Here is an 11608-nt window from a genome sequence, read left to right on the forward strand (position 1 = left end):
TATTATTTAGGTATAACCACAGAAAACATATGTAGAGGTAATAATATAACTAAAACAAAAATAAACAAGCCTTTTATTTATGGATCTTTCTAACGGCCTCCGTGGCGCAGTGGTATGCGGTATGGATTTTCAAAACGGAGGTCCTGGGTTCGATTCCAGGCTTGGCCGATTGATATTTTCTTAATTGGTCTAGCTGGCGGGAGGCTTCGGTCGTGGCTAGTTACCACCCTACCGGCAAAGACATAGCGCCAACCGCTTGGCGCTATGCCAAGCGGTTTAGCGTTCCGGTACGATGTCGTGTAGAAACCGAAAAAGGGTGTGGATTTTCATCCTACTCCTAACAAGTAAGCCCGTTACCACCTTAGATTGAATCTACACTTAGCATTAGTAGTCAAGGGCTAACTTGTAAAGAATAAAAAAAAACTTACTGACAGAGCACACAAATTAAAAGCTTATAATAAAAAAAAGTCGTGAGTCGTGATAGCCCAGTGAATATGACCTCTGCCCCCGATTCCGGAGGGTGTGGGTTCGAATCCGGTACGGAGCATGCACCTCCAACTTTTCAGTTGTGTGCATTTTAAGAAATTAAATATCACGTGTCTCAAACGGTGAAGGAAAACATCGTGAGGAAACCTGCATACCAGAGAATTTCTTAATTCTCTGCGTGTGTGAAGTCTGCCAATCCGCATTGGGCCAGCGTGGTGGACTATTGGCCTAACCCCTCTCATTCTGAGAGGAGACTCGAGCTCAGCAGTGAGTCGTATATGGGTTGATAACGTAACGTAACGTAATAAAAAAAGATTAACTAGTAGATTGTATTTTTTCTTATATTCCTCGTAAAATTATGTATTAAAAATTCCGTGGTGGGATATATCGATCTTTTAAGGATAACTCAATGTACCGAATCAGCAAAATAAAAAACTCCATAGCGCTTAGATACAGCATAGCTGGTACGAGTAATTCAAATTTTATTTATTTAATTATGGCTTACTTTACAAGCAGTTTAAAAAACGGCAAGTTATGTCATGATTTAATGATGGTAATGAAAGTCGAAAACTTAAAATTAAAGTTGCGAGGGTTCCAAACGCGTGTGCAATATACACTATATTCAGTTAGACAGTAAGTAGTAATTATTCAAGGGGAACCTAGCTGTTGTCACTTACGTATATTCAGTAATTAGTAACTATTCAAGGGAAACCTAGCTGTTGTCAGGGCAAGCTTACGTATACCAAAAATATTGACTTGTAGACCGCATTGCGCATCTTCGCTCGGCTGCCAACCCTTAATGTATCCGCCAGATGAATGGCCTTTTAACCAAAAGTCGCAGCCTAGAACGTACAGTCGTACAGTATCGAGGTTTCGCAACTTCACATAACGCGCGAACGTTTGACCGCAAAGCGCGCGCGTATCGACGGTTCGAAATTTGAATTATTTTTTTTTAAACTGTAATTTATAATTAAGTTTGAAATATTTTTATTTTTTTTTTCGTCGAAAAACACGAACGAAGCTTTCTCGAAATTAATATCGGGCTGTAACTAAATATCGAAATTTTAGTGAGTGTTGTTGTTTGGATTAAAATATTATTGAGGTGAGTTTATTTGTTTTATTTAAAATATATATACTTTAAACCAACTCTTTCTCTTTCAAAACCAACACAACCACAACCATAGAACCAAACCAAAAATTACTTTTTAATGTTGAATTAAAAATCTAAACAACAACCGGCAGCCCCTAATTTTTGAATTGTGAGCTTAGTATGTTTGAAAACAGAACATTTGTATGTCATAACGGTTGCCGGGTATGTTATAGGGTACCTAGGTAAATTAAATAAGTAGTGATTTTTACTCTAGGATTAGTGTGCTCAAAATATATACTCTGTTTAAGGGCTTAAGGGCATTCACTTTAACTAAATATTCTAAACCAAATAAGTAGATCTAACTTAGACACTGATCACTCAGTGAACGTAAGTGCCAATTTTGGCCCAAGTTCACGGTGGATTTGGATATCCAGTTCTAAATTAGACAGGTGTATAGTTATTAGGTTGTGAAACTGGACAAGTTTTAGGTTTTAAAACTACATTCTTGCATATTTTATGGTTTAACTAATAAACTAATTATTATTAGGTAGGAACGTACTAAACCAAAAGTTGCGAACGCGATTAGAGTTGCCAACAAGAGCTGCCAACCTGGATTAAGGTAGATGCCTTTATATCGATTATCAAAGTATTATAATTTACAAAATTTATTATAAGCCCATTTCAATGGCCTATTACAAGGCCAGGCCTCTTTCCTTATAGGAGATGGATCCACATTGAAACAGCATGGTGGGTTTATAGAGGACGTAGTTCAAATATAGCCTCCAAGATTGACTTATATAATACACCTTGACGGCCTCCGTGGCGCAGTGGTATGCGTAGTGGATTTACAAGACGAAGGTCCTGGGTTCAATCCCCGGCTGAGCTGGTTGAGGTTTTCTTAATTGGTCCAGGTCTAGCTGGTGAGAGGCTTCGGCCGTAGCTAGTTACCACCCTACCGTCAAGCGATACAGCGTTATGGTACGATGTCGTGTAGTAGAAACCGAAAGAGGTGTGGATTTTCATCCTACTCCTAACAAGTAAGCTCGTTACTATCTTAGATTGCATCATCACTTACTATCAGGTGAGATTGTAGTCAAGGGCTAACTTGTACAGAATAAAAAAACCTACTGACAGAGCACATGCAATAAAAGCTTATAATAAAAAAACCAACTAGTTTGTATTTTTTCGTTTGCGCTATAATAGATTAAGCAGGAAGCTTAAATAAATGCACCAAAGTGGTTATTATAAAGCAATTTGCTGTATATGCCTCTAAGCCAACTAATTTAATATGACTCATTGGTTGACATCGGTGTGCTCTTCCGTGTTTTAATCCCAATAAGACTCAGTTTGGGTTTTTGTGAATGATATTATTTTAGACTTAGACTGAGAGCTGAGCTGAGAGATTGTGACCCCAAGAGCTGACGCTTAATTGAACCAAAAGCTTTGCCATCAAAAGGGTAATAGCGACAGCATGTTGGATACTATGTATTAGAATAAGAATAAGAACTTTTATTTGAAAAAACCTCGGTACACAAATTACAATAATATTGTAATTTGTGGCCCTTAAACTAGATAAGCCCGTGTCTTGGCCCTTAAGACACGGGCTTACCTAGTTTAAGGACACGGTAAATATTTTTTTTGTAAATTTTCATCATCACCTGTAGCTTATCCCACTTAAGTGGGGTCGGTAAAATACGTCAATTTCTTCCATTCCATTCCAATAACAAATGTCATCTGGTGCTTTCTGGTGGATAACATCTATCATCAAAATGTTATCTAGATGTACCTGGACATTTTGACAATGGTTTGGTTTGGTTGTTTAATAAGGACTAAAATAGGCCATCAGAGCACAGCAGTTGACAACCCTAACTACACACTTCGTGTCACCGTCTTACGCCTGTCACTCCAAGGATATTAATCCGTTAATAAATCACATCTTCTATAAATTTATTAACATATACTATAATACAATATTATAATGAATATTGAAAGATTTATTTGACGATGGTAATTTATCTACCTACCTATGATGGCCATGGGTTAAACTATGCACAAGATTCTTACCTACTGTTGCAATTAAAGTGAAACTTAAATGTGTTGCTGCCTTTTACAATATGTACAATAGTTATCTAATATAAACTAGTATTTTAAATGGTAAGATTTAATATTTTGTTTGCTTGTTACGATTTAGCTCAAAAACTAACCAACCGATTTTTAAAAATTCTTTCACGCACAAAGCTACACCTGTGCTAAGTAACATAGGCTTTATTTTATTCCCGTATTCCTGCGAGACGGGAACTACGTCGGTGAAACCGTGGAGCGTCTGCTACTGCATCTTTAATGTCCATGACCATGAGCAGAATAAAACCCTTGATAAGAGGTTATATATAGTTCTTAGTCTGTGCTCAATAGGGTCAATTCTGACCCATTCGATAAACTTGTCGTAGGCAGTAGAAAAACCTACACAACATTTACAACATCTACAACATTTAGTCCACCATAGTACCATAGGTACCTACTTACGGTTAACATTCATACAACATGCTTAAATAGATAAGTCAGATATAAGTAGGGAGGTACCTACCTATAATTCAAACTCAAACTTCATTTATTTCAATTAGTAGTATTAAGTATACGTAGTAGTTTATGTATAGTTAGTTGGATTATGTCAGGTTTTTGAAGTAACTTATCATTTCAACCACGAAAACTGAACCGAAATTAACTAAAGATCTCTAATTTGATAACACAAAACCTCTATATTTAGTGAATATGTTAGCAATTTCATCAGTGCCGTTAACTTTGAATTTAAAGGTCAAGTTTCATAATTATACCATCACTTTTTGTTCCGCTGTCCTCAACGCAGTCGTACATTAGATACTAGTAATATTCTGAATACATATACATCTATTCGATGATCAAGGTTTGTTTAATAATAAACAAACTGTAAGCTTATAACAAAACTGCTGCATTGGAACAGCGTCGAATCCTCGAAAGTAAAAGCACAGAAAACATAATTATGTGTAAAAGTCTAGCCAGACTTATCAGTATATTTTTAAACCCTGACCATTGACCCCGACTTTGGTGTTGTATTCGTAAGTTTGACGTCGATGTCTATCTGTGTGTATGTCTTAGGCATCGTAGCTCATAAACGAATCGACCGATTTTGTTTCTTTTTTTAGGGGAACTCTTAATAATCCCAAGAGCGGTTTCAGACTAGCTTTTTATACGCGAGTATGAGCTCGTTTTTGGAAGCGCATGTAGGCGCGTATAGGCGCGCCTTTTGGCACACTCTCAACTTATACAATCGTTAAAGCTCGTATGAGCGCGAGCCGCGAAATAAGTAACGCAAATAGTAATGTTTCTTCGTCTGAATTCATGTTGATACTGAAACGACACGAAATTGAGCTAACACGCCGAAATAAATATGTCCGTTTACGCGAGTCCGGTTTTTTGAAGCGCGTAACGTAGTGCGCGTGTAAGTACGTATATGCAGAAACGACCGTATACGCCCAAAAAAATACGCTAGTCTGAAATCACTCTAAGATCAACTATAGCGTTTAATTTTTTTCATTAAGCACTTTAAAACACTATGACTAACTTAATGAAGGTTTAGAGTCGATCTGATGATGGAATCGAAACACACTCTTGGGAACTCGTCAACAGTTTACAGCCGATACCTTGTGTTTGGATTTGATTTATTTGTATTGTTGAGAACTTTCCACCTAGATGGGTTGTGACTGTCATTAGGGGTCTTATGATGAAGACGAAGGATAGGTAAATTAACTGCTCAACGGTTTACAGTAGCTATCTTGGGATCGGGCTTATCCATTTATATTCATGAGGACTTTGCACCAAGATGGGTTGCGACTGTCATTTAGGAGTCTGATGATGAAGACAAGGGGCAGTTAATGGAACTCCACAACGGTTTACAGTATATACCCTGTGATTGGACTTGATTATTTTTTAAAGATGAGAACTTTCCACATAGGTGTGTTGCCACTGTCATTAAGCCACCATGGATTGGCATGCTATCTTTATTTAAAATCAACTTAAATTATGCAAAAAAGCATAGCTACTTTTAAACGTATATACCTATCTGGAAAAGCATTTAAATAATTTTTAAACTTAAATAGCTATATGTATAGTAGGTAGGTACCTATTTCATAATTATTTTATTGTTACTTAAGTAATATCATATTGTATGTTATCTCATATAAACTATAATAAGAGGGTAGTAACTCGCTGTCGGTCAGTCTGTTATAGAATTATTATCAAAAACTGCAAGAAAATCGTAAGCAAAGGAACACAAAAAATACTATATAATAATATAGAATATAAAAAAAATACATTTGATACTCAGACGGTTGAGACTCTGGATCCTTGAAACCTGTTCAAGGATCCAGAGTCTCAACCGTCTGAGTATCAAATGTATTTTTTTTATATTTTATCGGCTTAATATGAGAAATGATATCCCCATTCGCCAGACAATTGGTTTGAAAGCAAGCCTTGAGACTCTTGAAATTTCAAATAAAATAGTGTTTTTCAAAAGGTTGCCTCGAAGCTAAGTGACTGGCGACTGGGAATATAATTTCTCATATTATGCCGAGGAAAACATAAGAAAATTACACTATGTACTTTAACGGTTAAGGGTCTGGATCCTTAAAACCTGCTACCTCCCAAAGCCACCACGACCAAAATCTATAAATTGCTACTGTATACATGGTAGGAGCCTGAGCAGACAAACTTTCAACTTTAATAAAATAATGAAGGTCTGGTGTTTACGGGCTTTTAGACTATTAGTCACAAATACATAGTACAAGCTAAAGCCAAGACTGCCGAAAACAAACCTACCTATCCTTAAAATCTAGGGACACTTTGTGTTTGTTTTTGAAGTTTACTCCTTAAGAATCGATTTTTCATAAGCCCCCGGTATGATGAAAATATGGGCAGTAAAATTCTATGAACGAATGACAGCGTTACGTTTTTTGTGCGCAACCTATTCTGCGCGCCTTTCATCCTACGCTGCCGTGCCATATGCACACTGGTTAGCAAAGTTATGTTGAATAAATATTTACATATAGAGACGAATATTTTAGTAGAGTAGAGCCCGAGACTTGTGACAGGTTAAGGAGTTCCTAAGAATTTAAATAAAGTTATATAATTAAATATATCTTCAACTCAATTTACATTATAATAAGTGGAGTTTAAAGTACTTAATTAATTTTTCACGTCACCCCCAAATATTCAGAAGTTTAGAGCGCGGTTAAAGGTACAGTTCATTTAAACAAATGAAACTTGTACATTATGTATTCTGTGACCGTCCTTGGGAACTACACTCGAAACTCGACCGTAATTTCCTAGTCTACATAGACACAGGCCTTATAGGGTAATAGTATGTACCCACCGATACCAACTGACATAGTTGCAAGCTACGAGTTACAAGTCACAACTATAAGTTTGTAGATGCAGAAGGAATTTAGGTCGAAAATTTTACGTCTAAAGTCTATACATTGCACTGGACTGGACCTTAGCATTTAGGTCAATTCAGTATTTAGGTCGTATAATATTTGCCAATAAATTAATTGTTTGTTCAATAGGATCTGAAATTGCCGATGACCTAGATGGCTTAATGGTGAAATATGAATCGGAACTCTATAGGTTTGTTATATTATATGTATTTGTTGACCGTTTTCCATAACTGGAATACTTCTCTGACGTACCTATTTTTAATTACGGTTTGTACGTCCTTTCCTTTTTTTATTGAGAGAGAATTCAATAAGGAACTTAAGCTAAATTATCCTAATAACTATACAAATCATGCCCACGTGGAATGGTGGCAAGAATACTGGCTGCATTTCCGCGCTTGACATCCAGGCTGATCCTTTGCGCAAAAAATGAGCCAGCCCTTCTGTCATCAGTCGAGGCAACTAGCCGCGGTGAAATTATTCGGTAAAATTTTTTGGCACTGCGACTCCATGGCCCAAGGGTCTCCACGGCAAAAGATACAAATATGTAACTCTCTGTCAGAGAGGCATACTTGAGCCACTTACCGGTTTCAGCTTTTTCTGCTGCGGCTCCCGGTCTTGACTCTGTCTCGCTGACATAACACGGTGCTAATGTGTCAACGCAATTTTCTTTCAACTACTTTGCTATGTGAAGCTTCATCATATCACCTTCTGGATGTCACTGCTGGATATAGAACTCTTGTAGGAACTTCCAAATATAAAAGTCCTAAGCAGCCTGCAACCAGAGGCTTCTGCGACAATTCGTCGTCAATCCAGTTGGGAGTCCACCTAGTAGGGGTTCCAACTAGTGGGGGTTCCACCTAGAAGGGGTACCACCTAGTAGAGGGTCCCCCTAGTGGATGGACAATATTGGGACGGCTTCCCGCTTTTATGTGAAGCTTAGTCTCATCATATATCCGATGCTGCCCAGGATGTTGCTATATGGCTCCTGTAATCACATGTTTGTGACCATTATGTAAGGTTAGAGATAGGTAGTAGGTAGGTTTATCACGATTTTTATTTACTGAGCTTTTGCAAAGTAACACCTGTTTGACGGCCTCCGTGGCGCAGTGGTATGCGTGGTGGATTTACAAGACGGAGGTCCTGGGTTCGATCCCCGGCTGGGCAGAATGAGATTTTCTTAATTTGTCCAGGTCTGGCTGGTGGGAGGCTTCGGCCGTGGCTAGTTACCACCCTACCGGCAAAGACGTACCGCCAAGCGATTTAGCGTTCCGGTACGATGTCGTGTAGAAACCGGAAGGGTTGTGGATTTTCATCCTCCTCCTAACAAGTTAGCCCGCTTCCATCTTAGACTGCATCATCACTTACCATCAGGTGAGATTGTAGTCAAGGGCTAACTTGTAAAGAATAAAAAAAATAAAAAACCTATATTATTTACTAGCGGACGCCCGCGACTTTGTCCACGTTGAAATAAACTGGTATACTTTCAAGCCCTATTTCAAGGTTTCAAAGGTTAGGTTGAATTTTAAAAATCGTTGAATTACATTATATGTCGTATTTTTAATGATTTAAAAACAATTGAGTTGGTATATTTTTTTATTAAACTCCACTTAGGTATTACTCCAAATGTGACCTGCTCCAGCTTATTATCCAGAGAAAGATAAAGGGAAAAACGAAGGCCTAGTCGTAGAAGTATATCTTGATTTAAGAACTTTCGTCAATGGTTCAATATAAGTACCTGCCAGGGCAGTAGAAAATAAAGTAATTAGCCTTATTGATTGCTAACCTCCAATAGAAGGAGAGCAAAATATGGTTTGACACGAATTCGTCAGAACAAAGCCAAAACAGGAAGCTACACATTGAAGCACTATTCTAAATGTACTTTTTACTTTTACCAAAAACAATGTGTGCTAATATCAGTACTTACATGGATAAAATCACCTATAACAAGTAAAATAATATGGAGGTATCAGTTCTGCAATTTTGCGGTTAAAAGTGCATTGCCCCTAGATACGATATAATTACATATAAGTGAAGGTTGCAGGACTATGTATAATGTAGCACTAGCCGTCGTCCCACGGTTTCATCTGCATAGTTACCGTTCTTGTTAGAAGACGGGGATAAAAACTATGACACTCATAAATTACGTGGCTTAAAACAGTAAAAGAATTTTCAAAATCGGATCAGTAGATCCAGAGATTACCCCGTACAATAAATCCACAAACGTTACTCTTTATACTTACTACACTCTTCTTTAGAATATTAATTAAGTAAGCTAATTGCTTCGACTGGTGACAGAAGGGCTGGCTCATTTCTACGCAAAGGATCTTGCTGTCCAGTGCGGAAATGCTGCCAGTAGGTAATCTTGTCACCATTCCACGTGGGCCTGATTTGTATTATATAGTTAGGTATTGGAACAATTTTATAATTACTCTCATTTATTTATTACTTCTTTTTTTTAATTTTTAAAATACAAAACATTATTAAAAATTTATAAAAAAAATTCACCCTCCCGCTGCGGGACATTTGAGTGCCCAAGCAACCCGTGGTCAGAGCTCCAGAGTGAGGAACCTCCTCACAATACGCGCCGTCTCAAGAATCACTGCCTTTTGTATCCGACTCTTGATCCAACAGTTAAGCGAAAGCTTCTTAAGGTGTTGGTCGAAGCTTTTCGCTATAAGACCATTGACTGAAACAACTATCGGAACAATAATAGTTGACTCAACATTCCACATGGCGGTAATCTCGTGAGTAAGGTCCAAGTATTTTGATACTTTTTCCTTTTCAGCTTTAACCAGATTATCGTTGGAACAATTTTATTATTATTATATTTAGTATTGAAGAAAATATTTTCATTATGATTTGGCACTTATACTTTGCAATAATAGCGAACCGTAAAGATCGCAATAGGCATACGACTTGCAACACTGGTTACATTCGACCTTTGGTGTAATCTTTAAAGTGCACTACTTACCACAGGCGAGATTTGAACCGCGATTGTCCATTAGTGGTAGTAGAAAGTACAGGTGTATGGTCAGTAACGTGAACAAGGCTTTTAACTAGGGTAGGCTGTAGGCACTAGGTAGGTACCTGTACGTAGAAATTGCCAAAAATGGTAAAATAATTCTCCAATACATGTTCATAATGAGTCTTTAAAGTAGTGTATTTTTGCGTCTACGAACAGGGTTATGGTCTAAGATCTAAAAGGTAAATATAAAGATAAACTATAAAGATGGATTTTTTGAAATTCTTAAAGCATTTATGAATTATGCAAAGCAATTTATGTCTAAGTAAAGTGAACCTAATATTTTGGTTTAAAGTCCACTTTATTTACTTTGATCTAAATTAATGCCTAAATTTTAATCCATGTTTATTAATAAGGGTTGGAGTGTCTGGAAGGGTTGGGTTGTCGCGTAACTACGTATCATATACTTCTTTTAACGGCCAAGCAATACATTTTGACTAGGGGGTTGTTCAAGTATTATGTAAGCACTAGCCCCTAGTGCTTACATGCTGGTCTTTGCTTTGTTTATTTTTGATGACAAGAGGGATGGTGGGGAGTCTAGATGGTGGTTACGTCAGCAAAAGTTATTTCTTATTTTACGCATATTATGGCAACCCACACTAAAAAATATTTGAAAACGAAACGCATTTTCGGAGATTCCCCAAGTAAAAAAAATGCGTGTAAGAATGTTTATGTGATGAGGTGTTAGGATCTTGGTTCTCCGTGAGATCTTATGACTTTTTGTTGTGCATATACACACATAATTTCACCGAGGTGTGGTAACATTACCTATTCTACTTTTTGAAGAAATAGGTACCACTTTCATGATAACACATCGTCACATCCGAGTATGTGAGAGTGGAGATCCCCTTAGAGAATCGTTCTGCCCATCTCTGCTGCTTCTACCTTCGGTCCCATCACACGATGCTTCTGCGCTCGCCCAAACCCCCCAGGGAGGACACTGTGATCCAACTAAGGAGCCTACGGCACTTACACGATTACAAAAAAAAAACATCTTCATAGACGGCATTTGTACATACGCATACAATGGAAGGAATATTACGCATACAGTGTTACTTTACTTCAGTTAGAATGATTCTGTTGTTGAATAAGATAAGAGATAGATTAAGAATAAGGCACAGAGGCATCCATCAAACGGTTCACCTGTTGCAATCGCGACCCTGAGCCTCTCGGAGCAAGTCCAGGCTTACATTCAGTCACTTTAATGCGAAACTGTTTTTTTTAGTCGATAAGCCATGCATGACAGACAGAAATGTATTAAGAAATTAGGTGCTCATGAATGTTGGTATTCTTACTAAAGAAACGTTTTATATTTAAATTATTGTAGTATTGTATCAGTGAATGGTTGTTGAGCCACGGTATTTGTTAAACAGGTTTCAAAGCACACGTTAATTTTTTTAAGAGTTGGAGGCTCTGTGTCACTCCCTATAATTTAATTATGCGTTTCTGTTGTAATGACGGCCTGTTAATTAATATACCTAACGCGTTTTTGCTGTCATTTTAATATCAGGTACATCCAAACCCACACAATCTTCCGAAAGT

At 37.5% G+C, this 11608-nt stretch overlaps 1 protein-coding gene across 1 annotated transcript in view; it reads left to right on the forward strand.

Moving 5' to 3' along the window:
* The first annotated feature begins 1320 nt into the window (after positions 1–1320).
* The window catches only part of LOC112052027 (lysosome membrane protein 2), a 33904-nt gene continuing 23616 nt past the window's right edge, over positions 1321–11608 (forward strand). The window contains exon 1 of the mRNA XM_024090913.2: positions 1321–1588. The gene's annotated coding sequence lies outside the window, so the exon portion shown is untranslated. The remainder of the gene's footprint in view (positions 1589–11608) is intronic.

Source organism: Bicyclus anynana, chromosome 8 (genome assembly GCF_947172395.1).
Source record: "Bicyclus anynana chromosome 8, ilBicAnyn1.1, whole genome shotgun sequence".
NCBI lineage: Eukaryota > Metazoa > Arthropoda > Insecta > Lepidoptera > Nymphalidae > Bicyclus > Bicyclus anynana.